At 40.3% G+C, this 27,286-nt stretch overlaps 1 non-coding gene across 1 annotated transcript; it reads right to left on the bottom strand.

The window, feature by feature from the left end:
* Window positions 1-15,330: 15,330 nt before the first annotated feature.
* LOC137766929 (U6 spliceosomal RNA) lies at window positions 15,331-15,437 on the bottom strand. The gene has a single exon (XR_011074455.1). It is a non-coding gene; the product is annotated as a U6 spliceosomal RNA (small nuclear RNA).
* Between the last annotated feature and the right edge of the window lie 11,849 nt (window positions 15,438-27,286).

Raw genomic sequence — 27,286 nt, 5'->3', positions numbered from 1 at the left:
TTATAAGAGAAACTGAACCAGGTTCTAGTCTTAGCCCTGATACCAGTTAGCAGTAATGACCTGGAAAGTTACTTAACTTCTCTGAGACTTTGTTTTCTAATCTGTAGAATGGGTTTGGCCTAGTAGACATCAATGGTTATTTCCACAGTTATTAAATTAATCTATTAAATTGTCATATACTGTACTGTGATGTTCTATACAACAGTGGTACACAAAGTGAGAACCTTACAGCTAGAAATGAAAAAATATTAAGGGAACCTAATTTCATACTTACTTAGAAGATTTTTCTTTTTTTCCAAAGCTCATTCTATGATAAGATTTCCACGTGCTTTTCTTTTTCTTAATTTAACCTAATATATGCCTGAATCCCTTCATATATTAATGTATTTCTTCACCGGGTTATAAATACTATAAGTTCATACACTGTCTGTTTCAGAAATATTTACTTGGCCATTAGTCCTTCTACCTTCAAGGTGAGAGTAGATTACCTACTTCTTCGCAAAGCAATGGTCCATTCAACTGAGTTAGTTAAAATAGCAGTGATAAAATGACTGACTTATTGATTATTTCTATTTCTCAACTAGTTATTTTGGTGTGTAAACATACAGTTTGCTATTTTGTTAGAAATTATGCCAATTTTTGGGAGAAAACATCAATGTTATGAAGCCATAAAAACACCTTTGATGTTCTTGTAAAAGATGCACAATCTCTCTCTGGTTATACTCTTTCTAATTTCTTGGTAGGCGGATCAGTTAAATTGGCTGAGAGCTATATCCTCTTAGCCATCCTCTGTTTTAATCATCTTGCTTCTGAAAATACCATCCTCTTGGTACTATGAACAGAGACCCTGTTATAACAGTAAGATTGCCTCTTAGAGGGTCACACTCTGAAGGTCAAGTTCAAGGTTGCCAAGTGCTTAACAATATTGGTATTCACACCTCTTGACTGGAACCTTAAACTTAAAAAAATACTAATTTGTTTAGAGCAGTTTTAGGTTCATGACAAAATTGATAGGAAAAAAAGGGAGAGGTTTCCCATATACCCTCTGCCCCTACACATCCATAGCCTCATCTGTTATCAACATTCTCCACCAGAGTGGTATGTTTGTTATCACTGATGAGTCTATGTTGGGAGGTCATAATTATCCAAAGTCCATAGTTTACCTTAGGGTTCACACTTGGTTTTGTATAGCCAATGGGTTTGGACAAATGTATAATGTCATGTATCCATCTTTATCGTTTTATCTAGAGTATTTTTACTGCCCTAGAAATCATCTGTGATCCACCTATTCATCCCTCCCAATCTCAAGCTTCCAACACCTGGCAACCACTGATCTTTTTAGTGTCTTCATAGTTTTGCTTTTTCCAGTAAGTCATATCATTGGAAACACATAGTGCATAGCCTTTTCCGATTGGCTTCTTTCACTTAATAATATGCATTTAAATTTCCTCCATGCCATTTTATGACTTAATGGCTCATTTCTTTTTAGTGCTGAATAATATCCCATTGTCTGGCTGTACCACAGTTTATTTATCATTCACCTACTGAAGGACATCTTAGTTGCTTTCAAGTTTTGGCAATTATGAATAAAGCTGCTATAAATATTCATGAACATGTTTTTGTGTGGACATACATCTTTACCTCCTTTGTGTAAATACTAAGGAGCATGACTGCTGGATTGTGCAGTAAGAGTATGTATAGTTTTGTGAGAAACTGCTGGATTGTGCAGTAAGAGTATGTTTAGTTTTGTAAGAAACCACAAAACTGTCTTCCATATTTTGCATTCCCACCAGCAATGCATGAGAGTTCCTGTTGCTTCACATCCTTGTCAGCACTTAGAGTTGTCAGTCTTTCAGATTTTGGCCATTCTAGAGTTTTAAACTTTATAAAAGGTGACATGCTGTTAGAAATTTTGTGTGAAATTTTGGCTGTGTTTCCTTTATTCCAAGAAAAAGGTTTGTGCTCTCAAGTTTCTTAAAATGGACTCTGGAGGCAGGCAACTCTGAACTTGAGAAAGTTATTTCAACTTTCTTTGCCTCAGTTTCTTCTTCTGGAAAATGGGACAATAACCTTATAAGTTATTGTGAGAATATATGTGTGGAACAGTGTTTGGCACATATAAAACACTATATAAGTATCTAGTGTTATGATTATAAAGATATTGACCATTGCTTTTACTTTGAGAAACAAATCATGTTCTTGTTTCTGATGGTGGCATAGGGTTTCAAGGAGGTAGATAGTTCAATCTCTTGGCCAATGCCTGAATCTCCAACAATAGAAATATTAGAAAGTAGAGCCAACTTGGGTAGATGAATACAGCCCACTACTGGGTGCACAAATTAACACTGCAACAAGACTCTAAAGTACCAGGTCTTCAAAAGTCTTAAAAAATTAGATCACCAAGTGTATGATGTTTACTGCACAACAAGGTTTATCAAAAATCTAAAACAGTTTGCTCAAATATGGATGATTTGGTGGATTTGGTAACATGAATAATTCACTTGCCTCCAAGTATTTGGAGGAAGCAAACCAGAAAGTGGAAATTCTATGAAAGTTCTAAGGAACAGGGCAGGAATATTCCCACCCCACTCTGACAGTCTCCCTCTGACAGTGGAGAGAGGGACCAAGTTTTATTTATTTATTTAAATTGGAGTATAGTTGATTTACAATGTTGTGTTAGTTTCTGGTGTACAGCAAATTGATTCAATTATACACGTATATTCTTTTTCAGATTCTTTTCCATTATAGGTTATTACAAGGTGTTGAATACAGTTTCCTGTGCTATAAAGTAGGACTTTGTTGTTTATCTATTTTACATATAGTAGTGTGTATCTGTTAATCCCAAGCTGCTAATTTACCCCTCCCCCTCCCCTTCCATTTGGTAACCATAAGTTTGTTTTCTATGTCTCTGAGTCTGTTTCTGTTTTGTAAATAAAAGTCCATTGTAGCATTTTTAAAAATTCCACATATAAGTGATATCATATGACATTTGAGGGACCAAGTTTTAAGTGGGGCTTAGATTCATATAATTGATAATTCTGCATGTTTTCTCAGAGGATGGAATATGTCTTTCCATTTCTCTATTTCTAATTCCTCATGTTCAGAGTCTTTTTGTTTCCCTGGAATTTTCTTAAGGAAACCCAGATATCCCAGCAATAATTCTGAAACCTCACAGAAACCTCTAAAAATAACTTGAGGAAAAGAATTGAGCCCAAGTGGTCCAATACTTGATGGAAACTGGCGTACAGAACAGTGGCAAAGTCAAGTGAAAAAGAACTAATTAAAAGTGTCTATGTGGGAGGGACCTTCAAGATGGTGGAGGAGTAAGATGTGGAGACCACCTTCCTCCCCACAAATACATCAGAAATACATCTACATGTGGAGCAACTCCTACAGAACACCTACTGAACGCTGGCAGAAGACCTCAGACTTCCCAAAAGGCTAGAAACTCCCCATGTACCTGTGTAGGGCAAAAGAAAAAAAAAAAAAAAAACAGAGACAAAAGAATACGGATGGAACTTGCCCCTCTGGGAGGGAGCTGTGAAAGAGGAAAAGTTTCCACACACTAGGAAGCCCCTTCACTGGCTGAGATGGGGGGTGGGTGGGGGGTGGGGGGAAGCGTTGGAACCACGGAGGAGAGTGCAGCAACAGGGGTGCAGAGGGCAAAGCAGAGAGATTCCCTCAGAGAGGATCGGTGCGGACCAGCACTCACCAGCCTGAGTGGCTTGTCTGCTCACCTGCTGGTGCAGGCGGAGGCTGGGAGAGGACTGGGGTTGGCTGTGTGAACACAGACTGAAGGGGGCTAGTCCATCACAGCTAGCTGAGAGGGAGTCCGGGAAAAAGTCTGGAACTGCCTAAGAAGCAAGAGACCACTGTTTCAGGGTGCACAAGGAGAGGGGATTCAGAGCACCGCCTAAATGAGCTCCAGAGACAGGCGCGGGCCGTGTATATCAGCGTGGACACCAGAGATGGGCATGAAATGCTAAGGCTGCTGCTGCAGCCACCAAGAAGCCTGTGTGCAAGCACAGGGCATTATCCACACCTCCCCTCCCGGGAGCCTATGCAGCCTGCCACTGCCAGGGTCCTGTGATCCAGGGACAACTTCCCTGGGAGAACACACAGTGCACCTCAGGCTGTTGCAACGTCATGCTGGCCTCTGCCACCGCAGGCCCGCCCCGCATTCTGTACCCCTCCCTCCCCCTGGCCTGAGTGAGCCTGAGCCCCCTAATCAGCTGCTACTTTAACCCTGTCCTGTCTGGGCGGGGAAGAGATGTCCTCAGGCGACCTACATGCAGAGGTGGGGCCAAATCCAAAGCTGAACCCCAGGAGCTGTGCGAACAAAGAATAGAAAGGGAAATCTCTCCCAGCAGCCTCAGGAGCAGTGGATTAAATCACCACAGTCAACCTGATGTACTCTGCATCTGTGGAATACCTGAATAGACAACGAATCATTCCAAAATTGAGGCAGTGGACTTTGGGAGCAACTGTAGACTTGGGGTTTTCTTTCTGCATCTAATTTGTTTCTGGTTTTATGTTTGTTTTAGTTTAGTATTTAGAGCTTATTATCATTAGTAGATTTGTGATTTGTTTATTGATTTGGTTGCTCTCTTCCTTTTTTTAAAAAACATATATATATATATATTTCCTTTTACTGTTTTTGTGAGTGTGTATCTCTGTGCTTCTTTGTGTGATTTTGTCTGCATAGCTTTGCTTTTACCATGTGTCTTAGGGTTCTGTCTGTCCTTTTTTTTTTCTTTACTATACTTTTTAGCGCTTGTTATCATGGGTGGATTTGTTTTTTGGTTTGGTTGCTCTCTTCTTTCTTTCTTTCTTTTTTTTATTACTTTTAAATCTTTTATTTTTAATAATATTTTTTATTTTAATAACTTTATTATATATATATATTTTTCTTTCTTTCTCTTTTTTTTCTCCCTTTTCTTCTGAGCCATGTAGCTGACAGGGTCTTGGAGCTCTGTCCCGGTGTCAGGCCTGAGTCTCTGATATGGGAGAGCCGAGTTCAGGACATTGGTCCACCAGAGACCTCCTGGCTCCACGTAATATCAAATGGTGAAAGCTCTCCCAGAGATTTCCATCTCAACACCAAGACCAAGCTCCACTCAATGACCAGCAAGCTACAGTGCTGGACACCCTATGCCAAACAACTAGCAAGACAGGAATACAACCCCACCCATTAGCAGAGAGGCTTCCTAACATCATAATAAGGTCACAGACACCCAAAAACACACCACTGGACACAGTCCTTCCCACCAGAAAGACAAGATCCAGCCTCATCCACCAAAACACAGGCACCAGTCCCTTCCACCAGGAAGCCTACACAATCCAGTGAACCAACCTTACCTACTGCGGGAAGACACCAAAAACAATGGGAACTACGAACCTGCAGCCTGCGAAAAGGAGACCCCAAACACAGTACGTTAAAAAAATGAGAAGACAGAGAAATACACAGCAGATGAAGGAGCAAGGGAAAAACCCACCAGATGAAACAAATGAAGAGGAAATAGGCAGTCAACCTGCAAAAGAATTCAAAGGAATGATATTAAAGATGATCCAAAATCTTGGAAATAGAATGGAGAAAATACAAGAAACGTTTAAGAGGACCTAGAAGCACTAAAGAGCAAACAAACAATGATGAACAACAAAATAAATGATTTAAAAAATTCTCTAGAAGGAATCAATAGCAGAATAACTGAGGTGGAAGAACGGATAAGTGACCTGGAAGATAAAATAGAGGAAATAACTACCACAGAGCAGAATAAAGAAAAAAGAATGATAAGAATTGAGGACAGTCTCAAAGACCTCTGGGACAACATTAAATGCACCAACATTCGAAATATAGGGGTCCCAGAAGAAGAGAAAAAGAAAGGGACTGAGAAAATATTTGAAGAGATTATAGTTGAAAACTTCCCCAGTATGGGAAAGGAAATAGTCAATCAAGTCCAGGAAGCACAGAGAGTCCCATACAGGATAAATCCAAGGAGAAACACGCCAAGACACATATTAATCAAGCTGGCAAAAATTAAATACACAGAAAAAATATTAAAAGCAGCAAGGCAAAAGCAACAAATAATATATAAGGGATTCCCCATAAGGTTAACAGCTGATCTTTCAGCAGAAACTCTGCAAGCCAGAAGGGAGTGGCAAGACATATTTAAAGTGATGAAAGGGAAAAAAACCTACAACCAAGATTACTCTACCCAGTAAGGATCTCATTCAGATTTGACGGAGAAATCAAAACCTTTACACACAAGCAAAAGCTAAGAAAATTCAACACCACAAAACCAGCTTTACAACAAATGCTAAAGGAACTTCTCTAGGCAGGAAACACAAGAGAAGTAAAAGACCTACAATAACAAACCCAAAACATTTAAGAAAATGGTAATAGGAACATACATATCAACAACTACCTTAAATGTAAATGGATTAAATGCTCCAATCAAAAAACATAGACTGGCTGAATGGATACAAAAACAAGACCTGTATATATGCTGTCTATAAGAGACCCATTTCAGACCTAGGAACACACACAGACTGAAAGTGAGGGGATGGAAAAAGTTATTCCATGCAAATGGAAATCAAAAGAAAGATGGAGTAGCAATTCTCATATCAGACAAAATAGACTTTAAAATAAAGACTATTACAAGACACAAAGAAGGACACTACATAATGATCAAGGGATCAATCCAAGAAGAAGATATAACAATTATAAAAATTTATGCACCCAACATAGGAGCACCTTAATAAATGAGGCAAATGCTAACAGCCATAAAAGGGGAAATTGACACAGTCATAGTAGGGGACTTTAACACTCCACTTTCACCAATGGACAGATCATCCAAAATGAAAATAAATAAGGAAACACAAGCTTTAAATGATACATTAACAAGATGGACTTAATTGATATTTATAGGACATTCCATCCAAAAACAACAGAATACACATTCTTCTCAAGAGCTCATGGAACATGCTCCAGGATAGATCATATCTTGGGTCACAAATCAAGCCTTGGTAAATTTAAGAAAATTGAAATCGTATCAAGTATCTTTTCCAAACACAACGCTATGAGACTAGATATCAGTTACAGGAAAATAAACAGTAAAAAATACAAACACATGGAGGTTAAATGATACACTACTAACTAACCAAAAGATCACTGAAGAAATCAAAAAATACCTAGAAACATATGACAATGAAAATATGATGATCCAAAACCTATGGGATGCAGCAAATGCAGGTCTAAATGGGAAGTTTATAGCAATACAATCCGACCTCAAGAAACAAGAAACACCTCAAATAAACAACCTAACCTTACATCTAAAGCAATTAAAGAAGAGCAAAAAACCCCCAAAGTTAGCAGAAGGAAAGAAATCATAAAGATCAGACCAGAAATAAATGAAAAAGAAATGAAGGAAACAATAGCAAAGATCAATAAAACTAAAAGCTGGTTCTTTGAGAAGATAAACAAACTTGATAAACCATTAGCGAGACTCATCAAGAAAAAGAGGGAGAGGACTCAATAAAATTAGAAATGAAAAAGGAGAAGTTACAACAGACACTGCAGAAATACAAAGCATCCAAGAGACTACTACAAGCAACTAACTCTATACCAATAAAATGGACAACCTGGAAGAAATGGACGAATTCTTAGAAAAGCACAACCTTCTGAGACTGAACCAGGAAGAAATAGAAAATATGAACAGACCAATCACAAGCACTGAAATTGAGGCTGTGATTTAAAATCTTCCAACAAACAAAAGTCCACAACCAGATGGCTTCACAGGCAAATTCTATCAAATATTTAGAGAAGAGCTAACACCTATCCTTCTCAAACCCTTCCAAAATATAGCAGAAGGAGGAACACTTCCACACTTATTCTAAGAGGTCACCATCACCCTGATAGTAAAACCAGAGAAAGATGTCCCTAAAGAAGAAAACTATAGGCCAATATCACTGATGAATATAGATGCAGAAATCCTCAGCAAAATGCTAGCAAACAGAATCCAACAACACATTAAAAGGAGCATACAACATTATCAAGTGGGGTTTATCCCAGGAAAGCAAGGATTCTTCAATATATGCAAATCAATCAATGTGATACACCATATTAATAAATTGAAGGAGAAAAACCATATGATCATCTCAATTGATGCAGAAAAAGCTTTCAACAAAATTCAACACCCATTTATGATAAAAACCGTCCAGATAGTAGGCTTAGAGGGAACTTACTTCAACATAATAAAGGCCATATATGACAAACCCACAGCAAACTTCATTATCAATGGTGAAAAACTGAGAAGTTTTCCTCTAAGATCAGGAACAAGACAAGGTTGCCCACTCTCACCACTATTCAACATAGCTTTGGAAGTTTTAGCCACAGCAATCAGAGAAGAAAAAGAAATAAAAGCAATCCAAATCTAAAAAGAAGAAGTAAAACTGTCACTGTTGGTAGATGACATGATCCTATACATCGAGTATCCTAAAGATGCTACCAGAAAACCACTAGAGCTAATCAATGAATCTGTTAAAGTAGCAGGATACAAAATTAATGCACAGAAATCTCTTGCATTCCTATACACTAATGCCAAAAATCTGAAAGAGAAATTAAGGAAACACTCCCATTTACCACTGAAACAAAAAGAATAAAATACCTAGGAATAAACCTACCTTTGGAGACAAAAGACCTTTATGCAGAAAACTATAAGACACTGATGAGAGAAATTAAGGATGCTACCAACAGATGGAGAGATATACCATGTTCTCGGATGGGAAGAATCAACATTGTGAAAATGACTATACTACCCAAACCAATCTACAGATTCAATGCAATCCCTATCAAACTAACAATGGCATTTTTTACAGAACTAGAGCAGAAAATTTCACAATTTGTATAGAAACACAAAAGACCCCGAATAGCCAAAGCAATCTTGAGAAAGAAAAATGGGGCTTGAGGAAACAGGCTCCCTGACTTCAGACTATACTACAAAGCTACAGTAATCAAGACAGTGTCGTACTGGCACAAAAACAGAAATATAGATCAGTGGAACACTATAGAAAGCCCAGAGATAAACCCACGTACATATGGTCACCTTATTTTTGATAAATGAGGCAAGAATATACAATGGAGAAAAGACAGCCTCTTCAGTAAATGGTGCTGGAAAAACTGGACATCTACATGTAAGAGAATGAAATTAGAGCACTCCCTAACACCATACACAAAATAAACTCTAAATGGATTAAAGACCTAAATGTAAGGCCAGGCACTATCAAACTCTTAGAGGAAAACATAGGCAGAACACTCTATGACATAAGTCACAGCAAGATCCTTTTAGACCCACCTCCTAGAAAAAAGGAAATAAAACCAAAAATAAACAAATGGGACCTAATGTAACTTAAAAGCTTTTGCACAGCAAAGGAAACCATAAAAAAAGATGGAAAGGCAGCCCTCAGAATGGGAGAAAATATTTGCAAACGAAGCAACTGACAAAGGATTAATCTCCAACATTTACAAGCAGCTTATGAAGGGCAATATCAAAAACACAAACAACGCAATCCAAAAATGGGCAGAAGACCTAAACAGACATTTCTCCAAAGAAGATATACAGATTGCCAACAAACACATGGAAGGATGCTCAACATCACTAATCATTTGAGAAATGCAAATCAAAATTACAATGAGGTATCACCTCACATGGGTCAGAATGGCCATCATCAAAGAATCTACAAACAATAAATGCCTGAGAGAGTGTGGAGAAAAGGGAACCCTCCTGCACTGTTGGTGGGAATGTAAATTGATACAGCCACTATGGAGAACAGTATGGAGGTTCCTTAAAAAACTAAAGATAGAATTACCTTATGACCCAGCAATCCCACTAATGGGCATATATCCTGAGAAAACCATAATTCAAAAAGAGTCATGTACCACAATGTTCATTGCAGCTCTATTTACAATAGCCAGGACATGGAAACAACCTAAGTGTCCATCGACAGATGAATGGATAAAGAAGATATGGCATATATATAGAATGGAATATTACTCAGCTATAAAAAGAAACGAAATTGAGTTGTTTGTAGTGAGGTGGATGGACCTAGAGACTGTCATACAGAGTGAAGTATGTCAGAAAGAGAAAAACAAATACCGTATGCTAACACATATATATGAAATCCAAAAAAAAAAGGTTCTGAACAACCTTAGGGGTAGGACAGGTTAAAGACGCAGAGGTTGAGAATGGACTTCAGGACACGGGGAGGGGAAAGTGTAAGCTGGGACGAAGTGAGAGAGTGACATGTACATATATACACTACCAAATGTAAAATTGATAGCTAGTCGGAAGCAGCCGCATAGCAGAGGGAGATCAGCTTCGTGCTTTGTGACCACCTAGGAGGGTAGATAGGGAGGGTGGGAGAGAGATAGAAGAGGGAGAAGATATGGGGATATATGTATATATATAACTGATTCACTTTGTTATAAAGCAGAGACTAACACACCATTGTAAAGCAATTATACCAGTAAAGATGTTAAAAAAAATGGGTCTATCCGTCCACAAGTGGATGATACTTCTGTTGTCTAGAGGTATTTTTCCTCTAACGTTTTCAGAATTACATAACCTAAAAATTCATTTTAAACCAGTAACGTGGTAGCAGTATTGTGACTGCAGAATGTAACTTCATTTATGGACATTTCCTTTGAAGGTTAAGTACAGTTTGTGTGTGTGTGTGTGTGTGTGTGTGTGTTTACACAGGATCACCCAAAGTAAGCTCATGTGTATTTTTATCATTACTCATGGGCTTGTAAGGTTTTAAACCCATTCTGTACAAACTGCAATACATCCCACATAGACTCAGAGAAGCTGCGCCCAGGGGTCTGGTGAGCAGTTTTACAGGTGAGCACAGTGGGGCTCAGCGTGGTTTAGTAGCTTGACCACAGTCACATGATCAGAAAGACGGAATGGGCTTCCCCACCCGGGTCTAGCAACATAGCACTGGGCTTACTGCCCTTCCTCATAAAGTTTTCCTCCCCAGGCCAAAGCAATTCCCTATATCCAAGCATTATTTTCAATTTGTCTCTTCCCCTTCACTTCCATATTGAAAGCATCAGCTACACCTGTAGACTCCATGGTCACAACATACGTGACAGATCCCTCTAGAAGTGTCCGTCCTCATTACTAGTTGAAGGCATCTTCACATCCTGATGCACTCTTACAAGTGATTTTTGACTGGGTATCCTGCTTCCTTCTATTCTCTGCTCCTTTAAACCTTTCTCCACAGGCAGACTGAGTATTCTCTGCTCCTTTAAACCTTTCTCCACAGGCAGACTGAGTATTCTCTGCTCCTTCACACCTATCTCCACAGGCAGCCCGAGTATTCTCTGCTCCTTTAAACCTTTCTCCACAGGCAGACTGAGTATTCTCTGCTCCTTCACACCTATCTCCACAGGCAGCCCGAGTATTCTCTGCTCCTTCACACCTTTCTCCACAGGCAGCCAGGTGATTTTTATAATAGTCTTGAAGCCTTCCAAAAGCTTGTCTTCTCACCTACTATAAAATCCCCATGTGTGGAGTATTGCAGACCCTCCATGGGTCAGCCATGCCTGGCTCTCAGACCTTTGTTCTCCACCCTCTCCCTCCCCTTCTTCACTCCTGACAGTGGGGCTTGTTTGTGCTCTTCAAGCAAGTCGAGACGCTTCCCTCCCTCAGGGTTTTTGTACCAGCTCTTACATCTTTCTGGAATGCTCTCTCTAATTCCATAGAATTTCATATAGTTAGATTAAATTTTTAGATTGGCTCTAGCTTAATATTACCTCTTTCCAACCACCCAATATAAAACGACTTCTCAGACACTTTCTATCACATCACTCTACTGTGATTCTCAACATAGCTATCTATTTTATAAGCTGTCCTTATCACACATACATTCCTTTATTTTAAACGTCTATTTTCTGTTGATCTTCATATCAGCATGTATGGTACTGAGCAAGGCTTTGCTTATCTTATTCACCTCTGCTTTCTCAGTGCCTAGCAATATTTGTGAATGAACACAGGGGTGATGTTAGGTCTAATTTTTCCTGTTTCATGCATCATGCTTTCTCGTTATCAGCCAGCTTACTGAAATGACAGGCGTTCACCCCTTGGCGAGGAATGCAGACTCTGAAGGCAGATATACACGGCTCAAATCCAAGCTCGACTAGTCACTAGCAGGGGAACTTTAGACACGTGAGTTTCTCAGAATCTCAGTGTACTCCTCTGTAAAATAGAGAGAGCTAATAATAGTATCCACCTCATGGAGTTGTTGAGACAAACGTGTAAACATGGCAACAATGATAAAGTACAGAGAACCCTGCCAGCCACATAGTAAACACCTTGTAAGTGTGTCAGCTGTTCTTACTATAGGATGTGTATATATAATCTAGGTCATATAGTTTTGTTATACATAAAAAAGAGGATATTTATATGCTTTTATTACTTATATATATCTACATTATAGATGTAATGTTAGCTATTTTTCTTATTCTATTATTTGATAGAGTAGCAAATAGAAAGTGTTACAAGATTTGTGAAATACCATAAAATAGATGCCAGCCAGCCACTCTTTTCTTAGCTGGCTCTGTTACAAGATTCAGATAGGTTCCTCCTGGTAGCCAGCCTTCCTTCCTTCCTTCCTTCTTTCCTTCCTCCCTCCCTCCTCACCCTCCCTCTGTCTCTCTGTTTCAAATAGCTTTTATTTATTTATTGTAAGAACACTCAACCTGAGGTCTACCCTCTTAACATTTATTGAAGTGCACAACACAGCCCTGTTAACTATAGGCACGATGTTGTACAGCAGATGTCTAGAATTTAAAACTCTATGTAACAGTTTTGATGAAGTAAACATCTCCGGTAGAACGTGCAGTTACGACAAACTTCCTGAAGGTAGCAGCAGAGGTCTAAGGTTTGGAAAAAGCTCCAGGGCCCTTGCAGACACCCTGTATGATTTGAAGGGGTGAGAAAAGTTATCCCATGGGTCTGCTTTAGTATCTTAAAATTCCCTTTCATTATTATTGCTGGGAAGGGGTGTGTCATGGTATTTCGGGAAGCTTCTCTAATGCAAATGATATCTGGGAGGCGGGAGCTTGCTGTTATTCATCAAAACCTCAGGCAAAATGAGAGCACTGGTGCATTAATAGGATGCAAGGAAGTGGAACTGGGGGTGGACGAAAGATAGCGGCGGGTAGCAGGAAGAAAAAGGCTTGGGTTTGGGCGCGTCCCAGAACGCCTTGATCTGCAGGGAGGGGCACAGCCAGGAAAAGCCAGAGCTGAACCCTCTCTAAATCACGGGGCCAGAGCAGTTCCCTCTTGGCCGGGTCTAAGGTTTGAACACCTAGAAAAACGTCATTTATAAAGTTTAAATAACATGTAGATTCCACAGTGTTTATGTGTACGTATCAGATTCTCTGTATTTATTAGAGATCAGAGGAGTAATAAAATGGATAAAAGGAGACCAGGAACATTGTCAAGGGTTCAGATAGTGACTCTTTGCAATTAAATGTGAAGTACTTAGTATGCACCACTAGAGAGCGGTATTACCCCACAAAATGTTTACACCAAAGGGTTCCATCTTGTAAGCTAAGTGGACCGCCTATCATCACGCGTGTTTCCCGTTTGTAGCAGTGATTGGAATTATGCTTATAAGGAGCAATTATTCTTTATTTGCGCTTTTTTCCATAAATGAAAAATACATCCTTTTTTTGGTTGTTGTTGCTAATAGTGGCTGCTTTAGGTATACTTCAGTTGTTGTCTGGGATTATTAGATGGGGGCCTAAATGTTGTATTGTCTGTGACTCTACGCATTTTACGATTCAAAATTATCAGTGAAAAAAAAAAACAACAACAACTAAGCAACATGTGAACTGACGTCTAAAACCCTCAAGGCCAGAATATATCAACTGCTGCAAAATTGCAAGACAAAATAACATAAAACTGTTCAGTTCATAATTTACTCTTTTTGATTTGCAGTCTATGGCTTTTCCTAATAGCATAAAACAAAACGGTTACAAAATATGGTCCATATGGTTTACACATTTTATGACCATTTGTGTATAAAACAGCCCTCTGTAAGTGCATTTAGTGGTTGAAGAGTTTGCAAAGGTGATTATCAAATAAGATAATGTATGTAAGCTATCTAGCCCAAGTCGTACACATAGCAGGGATCATAAAAAATGGAGGCCGCTGCTCCACTTGTTAAGAGAAATAATAGATTAGGGAATAGGTATAACTGTCCTTTACTACGGTGGTACGGGAGCAGCCAAACAGTGAAATATCAGGCTGATGCTTTAGTGGAAACCACTATATCAGGGCAGGAAAAGCCACAAAACATTCTGTCTTCAAGAGACACTGCAGACCACAGTGGTCAGCAATGAACCGTTAACACCTCTCGAGAATAGCAAATCCATATTTTTCTAGTTTGCTCGATTTGGATTAAATCTCCAGGGAAAACTTAAAAGAACACTTCTGGGGGCAGTTTTTGCTGGGATCTGCTGAGTGTCTGGTTTCTTGGACAGCTTCAGAGCAATAGAATATTTGGTAGCCATAGTGACATTGCAGCTTCAAGACACTACTGGACTGTATAGGGCATAACAGGCAAAGATGAGTGGCCTTAATGGCTGGGATCATCCAGTTTTCACCGTCTTCTCTTGTTTTAGACTTCTTCCTCCTCCTAGTAGGTATAGATGGGGCGAATTCCTTAAGTAAGGTCTCTTGTTTGGACCAATTTAGACTCTAGCCATTCTCCAAGCTTTTTCCTCCCTCCCTCCCTCTCTTCCTTCCTTCCTTCACCTCCCTCTCTCCCTTCCTTTTCTCTTTCTGGGCATCCTAATGCCTTGTTTCTTATTGTATTCTCTTCATTTTAGATCCAAACATTAGAAGCAAATACTTTATTTAACCTATTTCCTGTTATGGAATGAATTGTATCCCCTCTTTCCATATATAGGTTGAAGTCCTCACCCCCAGTAGCTCAGAATGTAACTGTATTTGGAGACAGGTCTTTAAAGAGGTATTTAAGGTTCAATGAGGTGGCCCTAATCTAATGACTGATGTCCTTATAAAAAGACATTAGGACACAGACACACAGAGGGGAGACCCTGTGAAGACATGGAGAAGACGGCCATCTCTAAGCCAAGGAGAGAGGCCTCAGAAAAAAACCAAACCCGCTGACATCTTGATCTTGGACTTCCAGCCTCCAGAACTGTGGGACAATAATTTTCTGTGGTTTAAGTGGCCCAGTCTGTGGTACTTTGTTACAGCCGCCCTAGCAAATTAATACATCCCCTTAGAATATACGTAAATAATGGAACATTTCAGGAATTTGTGCCTCATCCCTGCTCAGGAGCCATGCTGATCTTCTCCATATCAGTCTAATTTTAGTATGTGTCCTCCTGAAGATAGTACTCCCTGTAGATTCCTTAACTCCCAAATTTACCAAATTTTTTTTTTTTAAAAACTGGGCTTCGCTGGAGTTAGGGTCTCACCCCTGCTGTGGCCACATCCCACCCGTTGCTGCCCCCTTAGCAGTTGCATGCGTGTGAGCCGACACCGAATCACAGTATTTCTGAGCAGTTTCAGGGCCCCTCTACTAGGTACAGCACGTTGATTCACTTTCAAATTGAACATCACCACATGTACAAAAGCATCAAGAAACAGAACAAACTTAAAAATGGTGCGTGTGGGTGGGAAGGAATCGGGACCGTGACTAAAGGGAAAATATTGGTCAAAAACTTTCTCTTACTGTTGTGCTGGCAAACTGTTTCTCCCTCAATAGAATGACCACATGTCTATAGAGCTCATTAAAATTCCCGTTTGGGTGAAAATACTGAAATAAAATACTGCAGATGGCAGCATGACATTACACATGATGATTTTGGAGCAAAGCCACTCCATCATTGTCCCACTTTCTTTTTTTTTCCTAGTGGGTAAGTTACTGGAACCTTTTAAAAAATGATTATTTATGGTGAAAACTTGGATAGGCAATTATGCCTGTTTTTCAAGTTCACTTCCATGGCCTGTACGACAAAGTACCAATCAGCAACATCCCCTTGAAAAGCCTCTAGGCAAATACATTGTTATTCTAGCTACCCACCAGGAGAATCCCAAGTTTAGATTTCAACCTATTTTGAAATTCAATTTCAGAGATGTACCCAACCTTCTTTGAAGTTCCTAAAGATAAGTTTACCAAACGTTAACAAAGAAATAATTGTTCTCAGAACTTATGGCAACAAAGTGATGAGACTGAGAGCTGCCTTTTAGACTGATGCACACATGCTACTCTGTAAGGGACATACAGACACAGTTCAATATTCCCCCCATTCATTTTTAACCAGAAAAAATAATTGCTTTGGGAACTCCAATAATGACTGTTTTCAGCAAAATCTCTAAACACCAGGTCAGCAAATTTTTTCTCTTCAGGTTCAGGCAGTAAATATTTTCAGATTTTGGGCCACATGACTCTATCATAACTCTGCATTATACCCGAAAGCAGCCATGGACAATATGTACACCAACTGGTGTGGCCGTGTTCTAATAAAACTTTATTTATAAAAGCAGGTGGACAGATTTGGCTGTACATAGTTTGCCAACGTCTGGTCTTAAAGCTGGGCTTGCTAACTCTCTGTGGAAGACTCCCTGTGTTAAGTTTGAACACTTCTAAGGACATTTTGCCCTCCCTCATCTTTTTTTTTTTGGTTTCCCACACTTACATGCTGCTACAATTCATATATATTTCAAGCATGACCTTGTGTCATTTTTTTTGAGCTAAAACGTTGAGCTTGAGACACGTTTAATCATAGTATTGGCTTGGGCTTATTTCAGTTTTTCTTATTTCTTCCCATGGGGCCCATCTGGCTTGGGTTCAACCTTAGGAATAAGGGTTTGGATTTGTGTCTGCGCTTGTTTCGAAACTGGCCCAGTAAGTATGAAGGTAATGGAGCAAATGCTCTTCAGGTAACTTGGGGGTAAAGCATGTGTGTAGTAAGCAAACAACCAGCTTAGGGAATTATTTACATTGATAATTATATTAGAGGTCACATAAACATGCATTTATGAACAGTGCCCTATATGTAATAAAATGCATTAAGCAATTTTCAAAAAGGTGATGTGTTTACTAATACGTTTATCAACAGTCAGGTTCCATAAGAGGCTAAATCCAAATACAGTTCACTCAAGGCCAATGTCTAATCTCTGGTTGAAGACGGTCCAGGTGTTGATAATGATGATGAGTTTGTGGAAATCAGCAAACATGATCTCAAGTCTACCTTAAGGCAGACCTGAACCCTGGTTGGCCCCAGACTGTCTTCCCTCTTGAAGGGATTCCCTTGAAGGGAATTGAGCTGCTAGGCTGTTTCCCACCTGCCCAGACTGGAGCAGACCCCAGAAGAGTAAAGCAAATCATTTCCAGCAACTTCTTCTGTGGAAGGTATGTATGGAAGGATGCTTTTGATAGCTTCTGGCCTCACTTTAATTCTAAGGTTATAAGAACGTTATAGAAGTGATGACCTTGAGCATGAAACTGAAGCTAGTTAAGGATATCTCTTCTGTCACATAAAATCCACACATACTACACTTGATATACATTGTATGGATTAATTTATGAATAAACTCCATCATACATATGTGGACTATCATACCCATGGACTGAAAAGTGGGCAGAAATCTGTGGTTGGCCTTCAAATCTTGACCTGGAGTCATTTGAATTCCTGCTTTGTGTCAGCTCTCATAGGAAAGTAGAGACATTCCAGAGGCTTACCTGTACAATAAAGGACTTCGTCTGTTTTTATCTTTCTTGCCAGTTTGGAAATCTTATTGCGTGGGCTGAGCTGCAGAAATAGACAAAACTACATAGAGAAACCTGCTTCATGGAACAGCCTTGGAAAGTGTGGTTACTAAGATATAGATAGGCTTTATGTAAGGGGAATTTCCATTATAAATATACTCAAAGGACCAGAGAAATGAATTCACATGAAAAACATACATTGGGTGCTTGGAAAGTGTACTTTCTACAGATAGGTTGTGTAAAATCATATCAAGGGAATTCTCCAGGGGAAGACTCAAGAATTTGTTCAAGGCGTTGGTATCAAAAATTCTGCTAACTTGTTTTAATTATTGGCTGAAACTTGATGGAAAGAGGAAAAAAATCCTCCAAATGATACAAAGTGGACCTTTTTTCCTCATGCTCCACAGAAGTTTTTTGGAAACATTTTCCATTTTCACCCTTATTTGGCAAGCTTTGAATATGTATATTCAGTGCATACGTAAATGTCTTTCCTAGATTCTGGAACTGTGCTGTCCAATAATGGTAGCCACTAGCCAGGTTACTCTTAAGCACTTAAAATGTGGCCACTGCAACTAAGGAACTGAATTGTTAATTCTATTGAATTCTAGTTACTTTTATGGAATTTCACATGTGGCTGTTGGCCACCTTATTGGGACATCACAGGTATAGAACATTTCCATCATTGCAGAAAGTTCTATTGAGACTGTGCCCAGTTCTAGAGTGTGACAGGTCAATGTTTTGCTCATAGAGTTGTTTTTAATATTGAAGACTTTGTTTTCTACCAACTGACAAAGTTTAAAAAAGAGTGCTGTGGAAAAGACAGCTTAACTCCCATTTTATCCAAACCTTCTTAACGTTTGCTTAAACTACTTTCCCCCCACACTATTCTGAGTAATTCTGTTTGTTCTTGTCTGTAGCATTTTATATTTAGTTCTTTCTAATGTAGTTAAATACAAATATACAAATATCAGGAAACACTTCTTTAATTAGTTGTGCTTGAAATGTCCTCACGAATCCTTCCTGCAATAACTGAGTGACCCATTCCATATTCCCAGTGGGAAAAACAAAAAAGAGAAAGACCTGTTTTCTTCATTCATGCCAAACAGGAAAATGCTGTGGTTTGGCAATAGAAAATTAAGAGAGAGGAAGCTTTTTAGGTCTTCAAAATGGAGTAACAAAACATGCCTGTCAACTTATTTTGCTCTTCTTCCTAATTTCTCAAGAGAGTATCTGTGAATTCCGAATTTAGCTTTTTTTGGGTTCTCACTTTAAGACACATTAGCTTCAGGAAAAAAAGACCTTTACTTATTTTTTAATCATGGTTTACAACCTAGTGTGGGTATATTTCAGGATGTAGCTGGTGTTCTCAAAAAGGTCGTATACCATCAAAATGGTCATTTTCTGATGATGCTATCAAGAAAAACTAATTGAAAGCAAGATGCGTTAAAATTACTAGAGCCCAAGATCCTTGAGGGCACCAGTCCTGTCTGTTTTGTCCCCATGGTAAACCCAGGTGCCCCCAAGTGCTTGTGCTATATGGGGCTTCTATGCCATTTATTTTTTTAATAATTTTTTTTACATCTTTATTGAATTATAATTGCTTTACAATGTTGTATTAGTTTCTGCTGTACAACAAAGTGAATCAGCTATATGTATACCTATACCCCCTCCCTCTTGAGCCATTTAAATGTGAGAGTCAGTTTGTATATTATTATGGGATAAGAAATGCTATTACTGCAGAATGTTGGGGATCAGGGTCATCTCGGAATGATTTTCTTAGGTCCTAGGCCCTCCTGTTTTGGGGATCAGGCAGCAACTTGGGATAAGTAGCCCCAAAGGTAAGGGCCCAGGCTCCTGGCCTCTCCATGTAACTGTTTCCTGTGTCACAGAAAGGTGTCTCAAACGCAGACCCAAGTGTCAGAGATGGACAGATTTAACTGTCCCAACTGGCATTTACACTTTAAAAAGATACTCAACTTACTGTCTATTTTTTTCCTACCAGATTTACTGAGCTGTTATTAACATACAGCACTGTATCAGTTTCAGATGTACAGCGTAATGATTTGACGTACATACATCATAAAGTGATGACCACAGGCAGTTCAGTGAACATCTATCATCTCATACAGATACAAAATTAAAGAAATAGAGCAATTTTTTTTCCTTGTGGTGAAAACTCTTAGGATTTACTCTCTTAAGAACTTTCATATATGACATGGAACCGTACTCATCTTTCCTTTTTTTTTTTCATAGCTTCAACTTTTATTTTATTTTATTTTTAACATCTTCATTGGAGTATAATTGCTTTACAATGGTGTGTTAGTTTCTGCTGTACAACAAAGTGAATCAGCTATACGCATACATATATCCCCATATCCCCTCCCTCTGCGTCTCTCTCCCACCCTGCTTATCCCACCCCTCTAGGTGGACACGAGGTGATCATCTTTCTGACTGATGTGAAATAGGAAGACAGCGAGAGGGGAGTCCTCCCTAGGCCCATATCAACGAACAGTTTCCCATTCCTTTCCTATCTTGTCTCATCCTTACATTGTCAGAAAAATACATCAGCAACATTGCATCCTACTAAAAGTTTGCTAACACCTTTTCCACATAATAGCTATCAACATACTTAATAGACTTCAGCTGTCTTTTTGGGAGATCTGGCAATAAACCTAACTAAAAAAAAAAAAGTCAGATTTTTAAAAAGAAATTCTGCTTTATTGCTTAAATGTCGAAATAATACAGACCACCAGCTAAGCGAATAGTTTTTTGAGAACGAAAGTTGAACACACACATAAAGGGAAGGTGACAAAATGGATTAATGTGTAAAAAGGGGCCCAGATCTGCTGGCAAATCATTGCTATTCTGAGCTCTCCACCCTCAACAATGATCTGAAGAAGCTAAAAAACAATCTGTAAACCCTCTAATAATGCTATCTCCAAATAAATAAAAACACAGTGCAATTCCCTTTTCCATGTCTCTCTCCAGCCTTCTCTTGACTGCATTTCTCCCTGAAAATGACTCTTTACTTTGAGCATCCCTCTTAGTCTTCTTGGATGCTGGGTGTACATTATTGGCTAGAGTCGAATCAGCAATGGAAACTTCTGAGCATTTTGGCAGACCTGGCTTGAGAAATTATGCATAGCTTGGTAAATTCAGCCATTGAGCTGAGTTGTGAGAGCCGTAAAGTGATGTACATAGAGAAAGACACAATTCTCAACAGCTGTTGAAAGTCCTTAAAACAAATATCTGTGCCCTATGAGCTTTTATTCTAAAGTTGGTGCACATTTCCAAGGTGGCCCAGGAATCACACAGCAACCCATCTTTTTTTTTTCTTAACATTCTCCGAACCAATTAAGCTCTGAAAAACCATTTAAACACAAGTAGGCCAGGATTTCAACACTTCCAAAAATTAAAAAAATAAAAAAGAGGCTGATATTTGAAATCTTGTTTTCCCTGGCCCTGCCCCCAAAGCCTCAAAAACATTTAGTAATAAATAGAGGACTGAGGACAGAAAATCTTTTTTCCCTCCTAAACAACTTTTTGTATTAGCTTTGTATTAGTTGGGACTCTTGTCTCTTTCTACTTCTGAGTTTATGGGTAGCCTGTTCAAACCATCCTTAACTCCTCAGTTTTGCACATGGAAGGGAGATGATGGAAGGGAGATGAGGATTCTGCGGACTTATTATACAGATAAGATTTAAAACTCCGTGAATCTTGAAATATTAGTAAGGGGAGGGAAATCTATCTGCCAGTTTTGACTTTCTCATCTGGACTGGTTGTGGCTTTTATTTCCTTTGCGCCTGCCTCTTTCATTCTTTTCTTTGGGAGCAAACGCAGTCAACAGGATTTCTAGAAAGGATGTTAGCGTACTTAGGTTTCTGGTTTGGGAACAACAAGTTCCGCCTCTTGGTGGCCCTTGAAGTGAGGTGTGAAAGCATCCTGGTGTTTTATTGATGAGAGATCAGGAGGCAAAGATAGATTAGGCTTTGTGGAATAGAGTAGCCAGAAAATAAAGGCGGCTGATCTACTTCTAGGGGCAGTGTGGGTCTGACATTTACTGCCTGCCCATCCATATTCTCATGCTTGGAATTAGAAATAGGCTTGCTCTCTAGGCCACCTCGTTGCAGCAAGAGCAATTGAGGTGTTGCTGCTGGACTCTGTAAGCAAGACTCATGCATGCTGTCTGGGACAGATTGCAAGAGATGGCCTCAACCCTTCACCCCTCCTTGTGTCTAAGCCTCCTTGCAATATGACTTTGCAGTTCTTTCCGTCAAAAGGTAGCATCTATTTCCCCACTGTCTGCATTTGGGCTGACCTGCTTTGGTCTTTAGAATCTGGTAGATGTGCTGAGGAGCCAGTGGAGCCTAGGCCTCTACCATGGGCAGAATTCCAATGTGACCTGCAGCGACCCTCGCCCTTGTGTAATCCCCTTGCCTTAACTGCTTTCAGCACCTGTGAAAATGACGAGCCATCGCTCTTGTGATTGATTATAAGAGGGATTTTGCAGATATAATTAACTTCCTAAATCAGTTATCCTGAAGAGGGAGATTATCCAGGTGGTCTTTTTTTTTTAAAATGATTTTTATTTATTTATTTACTTATTTAATTAATTTTTGGCTGTATTGGGTTTTCCTTTCTGTTCAAGGGCTTTCTCTAGGTGCGGCAAGCGGGGTCCACTCTTCATCGTGGTGCACGGGCCTCTCTCTATCGCGGCCTCTCTTGTTGTGGAGCACAGGCTCCAGACGCGCAGGCTCAGTAATTGTGGCTCACGGGCCTAGCTGCTCCGCGGCATGTGGGATCTTCCCAGACCAGGGCTCGAGCCCGTGTTCCCTGCATTGGCAGGCAGATTCTCAACCACTGTGCCACCAGGGAAGCCCTGTCCAGGTGGTCTTGATCTAATCAAGTAGCCCTTGAAATCTGGGTCTAGAGATCAGAGACAGAGGAAGTCAGAGATCTGAGGCATGAGGAGGATTTGAAGTGCCCTTGCTGGCTGGAGTGAGCCTTGTGGTAAGGAGTGTGGGTAGCCTCTACTTGCTGAGAGTGAACTCTGGCTGATGGCTAGCAAGGACGCAGAGACCCCAGACCTACAACTGCAAGGAACTGAGTTTTGCCGACCCCAACAAGGAGATTGGAAGCAGACATTTTCACCCCCCACCCCACCCCCAGAGTTTCCAGACAAGAACTCAGCCTGGTTAGTTTTCAGCCTTGTGATGCCCAGAGCAAACAGTCATGTTGTGCTGAACTTCTGATTTACAGAACCATGAGCTAATAAACAATTGTGTTAAGGTGCTAAGTTCATGGTAATTGTTACATAGCAATAGAAAGATAAGACAGTCTCAAAAGACCTGTGCACTTCTAGTCTCTCCTGGAAACTTGCCAAGGTCATGAGACCATGCCTGGACTAGCCTACCGGAGACTGAGAGGCCCCCTGGAGCAGAGCTCAAGAACCTCTGCTGACAGCTGGCCAATTTCTAGAAGCAGAGCCATGTAACAAACCCATATTTGACCCCAGGTGTCTGAGGTGGCTCAGCCCATTGTAAAAACATTCAGCTTATGCTAGTCTAGGTTGCTGTCCTGCAGACTCATGTGTGCTGTGGTCTGAACATCTGTGTCCCCACCCAGATTCACATGTTAAGTCCTACCACCCAGTGTGATGGCATTAGGAGGTGGGGTCTTTGGGAGGTGATTAGGGCATGAGGGAGGAGCCCTCAAGAATGGATTAATGCTCTTCTAAAAGGGGATCCAGAGAGATCCATTGGTCCTTCTGTCATATGATGCAATTTATGAACCAGGAAGCAGGTCCTCACCAGATACCAAATCTGCCAACACTGTGGCCTTGGGCTTCCCAGCATCTCAAACTATGAGAAATAAGTTTTTGCTGTTTCTAAGCCACCCAGTCTGTGGAATTTTGTTAGAGCAGCCTGAATGGACTAAGACGATGAACTATATAAAGGATTGTTGTTTGGGCCATTCTGTTTCGGGATGGTGTGTTACACAGCAGTGTCTAATTGATACATTGGCTACCCTCCTGAGCAGGCACTATACTTTTGATGTCTGCACTTAAAGCTAACATGTATATTATTACATTAGAAAGGATGGAAGCTGCTGTGCTGAAGATATGCAGCTTTTCTCTGCCTGGTGATGAGACCTCATTTCAATGAGCCATTCAGGTGGCATTCTACCTTAGAGCAGATGAAAACGGAGGTATGGTTTGATCAGGATTACTGCACAGGCTATGCCAAAATTCCTCATTGTCTCTCTAATTCATGGTAGATACATGATCAATTTATAAACATTCGTTGTGATCAGGAGCTCAGGGTACATTATTTTAACAACTCAACTTTTTGCAACTGTAAATATGTTTGCAAATTGTAAATATGTGAAAAAAAGCAAATTGTCTTGCTGAATTTCTGATTATTGTCAAAAACAGACAGGCTACTGCAAAAATGTAAAAATGTAAAAGAAATGCAAAAGATGAAGATGAAAAGATTTCAATGGTGCACTAATATTGCAGTTTAAAGTTGTATGGACATTTAAAAATAAATGCAGTGTCTCTGTGTGTGAGTCAGAATTGTCCTCAATAAACTAAAGCACACTGTTTTGCAAACTTGGGAGTCTTCTTCAAAAGGACACAAGCCTATTTTGTGTTCCCTACATGAACAGGTAGGTCTGTGAAACAAACATATGGGTTGCTCAATTTCATTTTGAGCTCCTGATATGGCTATCTTGGTTTCAGGAATTGCCATTTCTGTAGTATTTCAGTACTAGGAAGACTGCTACAGCATCTAATGCTACTATCTCCATCAAGGAGATATGATCATGGCTCACCCCAACCCCCAAATTAACCAAGAAATGAGAGAACAGACATCTGTGGATGGAGGTTGCTGTAAGACTAGTGTGAAGGAGGAAATAGATCAGCTGCCATTGCTGAGGGATTGGGTGGGGAGAGTGCTGTGACAGGGGAAGAATAAACAGTGGCTTAGGAACAACAACAAGCAGGTTATTAAAAGGTTGAACAGGAAAAAATGTCTGTGTGTGAGAAAACTGGGGGTGGGGAAGTGGGTAGGGAACTTAATTCAAAACATTAGTGACTCATAGAGAAAGGAGAACAAAATGTAAGGTGATGATAGAGGATATGTGTTCAAGTTCAAGTTCAGTTTCAACGGCAGAGAAGCTGTGATTGCATCACTGATTTCACTCGTTCAGGGACTTGCAGGGGTGCCCCAGGGAAGGCTATCTACTGGATGTTTCATGTGCTTGACAGGATATTCAAATGGAGGCTGTTGTGGAGGCTTAGATGAGAAACAGAGTCAATGTTACCTAAGAGGAATTCTGCTACAGCCAGGTAAATGAAGACTGTGGAATTTGTATAAACACTGTTGCTGCCCATTTGTACCGTTTGTGTCAGTCAAGGGGGAGGAAATGAGCAGGGGGGCAAATCAGCCCCTAGGAAAGCCTCCATCTTGCATAGACCCTATTCTAGAAGAATCTGGGTATTGCCAAGAAGCAACATTTGTTCTTGAGGGAGAGATAGGTTTCTGGGGGATGCCTGGAAGAGGGGGATAATGCCTAGGACTTAGCTAAAGTCTAGGTTTTGCTTGTGCAGATGGAATCTTTCTCTCTGGAGTGTGGAGAATCTCAGAGGCTTTGGGTGTATAGGAAGGTTGTTGACGGTCATCCATTCCACTGGTCTCTCTAGGAAACATTATTCACACAAACTCCTTTATCTTGGCCTGTGGACCCCTGTCTAGTCCCTTTCCGCACCCCAAACCTCATGCCTACAGCCTTCTTTAGTTCTGGGCAAGGGAAAAGCAGCTTATTGAACTGGGTCTCAGAGAAATGCACAGGTATGTCCATGACTCAGAGTCTTCTGCCTCTTGAATCCCCTTCACACGTAGAGCCCCTCCTCGGAGACCCCAGGTGACCTGAGATATCCCTTTACAATAGCAGTCATTGCATTGTTTTTGGTAATCCACTTGTTTTCCCCCCACACTGGACTGTGTTCCTGGCACACGAGTTCTGTTTTATTTATCTCCTACCCTCATCACACATCACAGTGCCTGGCACACAATGAGCACTCAAATATCCATTGAAAAAATGAGACTAAATATGGAATTACACATATGACCATAATTTGGTTAAATTTTTTCTTGTTGTCCATTTCCTTAGGATGTGAAATCTTGAAGACACAAAGGTCTACATGGATTATATTTCTGTGCAGCATGTAAGGATAGAAATAGCTGTTGTACAGACCTGGTACTTCAAAGGCGACAGGAAGTGAAGTGTCGCCATCTTTGATCTATAGCCTATATCAAAGAACAAAAGGGCAGGGTAGACTGGGTAGCTGATGAAAGCAATGATCTTGTTTCAAGTTCAAAGCAGAGCTTTTGCGAGCTGTTATGTTATCAGGAGTGACACATCCCACCCATGTACTCTGGACAAACCTTTGGATGTCACCACCTTTGTCTGGGTTGCTAGCTACTGGTGAGTCTCAGGCTGGAAGCACAAGCTGCATGGTCCTGAGGTGTTCTGCAGCCTTCCCTGGCAGGAGCTGTTGACACCAGTGACTGCTTGCTTCTAAGTCAGGTGTGTATTTTATTTTCTGGCAGAGCTATTGTTTCATGACTGTCATAAAACTTCAGATTTAGGAGACATTTCAGGACACGGAAAGAACAATCAAGTTTCATTCCTGAAATATTTTCACTGGCAAGTATATCTTCATCAAATAGTTGGTTCCAAGCAGATCCTGAATATGGGGAGGTATAATTATAGTACGGAGTAAGGCACTTTTTCAGGGATTGGGTATTTATAGATTCTGGCTCCATCATGTCCTATCTGCATGACCTTGGGTTACTCAGTCTCTCTAAGATTCAGTTTCTTTATATGTAAAATGGACATCATATATAAACAGGGCATTGTGAGTGTTGGGAGCTGCTTATTCCTTACTCCTGATGTTTCTTGCCATTTGGAATGACCTCCACCTTCCCCTTCCTCCCCTCTCCATGATTAGCCCAAGGCTTATAGCCTCTTTCCACTACTCCTTACTCATTCAGAATTTATTGACCCAATGGGTAGGTGTGAAAGAGCATGTGTAGTATACCCCTTCCTCTATCATTTCTCCTGGGGGCAAGCTGCTTATAGGGAGTGGATGTTTTTTCTGCTGGGATGGTGGAGAGAGCCCTACCGCCCACTGCCAGTGCCGTCTGATGTGTCTGTCAGTGTGGGCTGCTTCTGAGAAGGTTCCCTACGATCTCTGTCTCATGGTACTCATGCCCTTTTTAAATCTCTCCCCCTTGAGTGTGTGCTGAACCCAGTGACGTGCTTCTAACAAACAAAATATGGCAAAAATGATGGGATATCACTTCTGAGATGAGGTTACAAAAAGACTGTGACTTCTGTCTTGCTGGCCCTCTCTTTCTTTCTCTGGTGGAGCCCTTGCTCTGGAGGGAAGCAAGCTTCTATGTTATAA

Source organism: Eschrichtius robustus, chromosome 6 (assembly GCF_028021215.1).
Source record: "Eschrichtius robustus isolate mEscRob2 chromosome 6, mEscRob2.pri, whole genome shotgun sequence".
Lineage (NCBI taxonomy): Eukaryota > Metazoa > Chordata > Mammalia > Artiodactyla > Eschrichtiidae > Eschrichtius > Eschrichtius robustus.
This window is presented reverse-complemented; position numbering and strand designations above follow the sequence as displayed.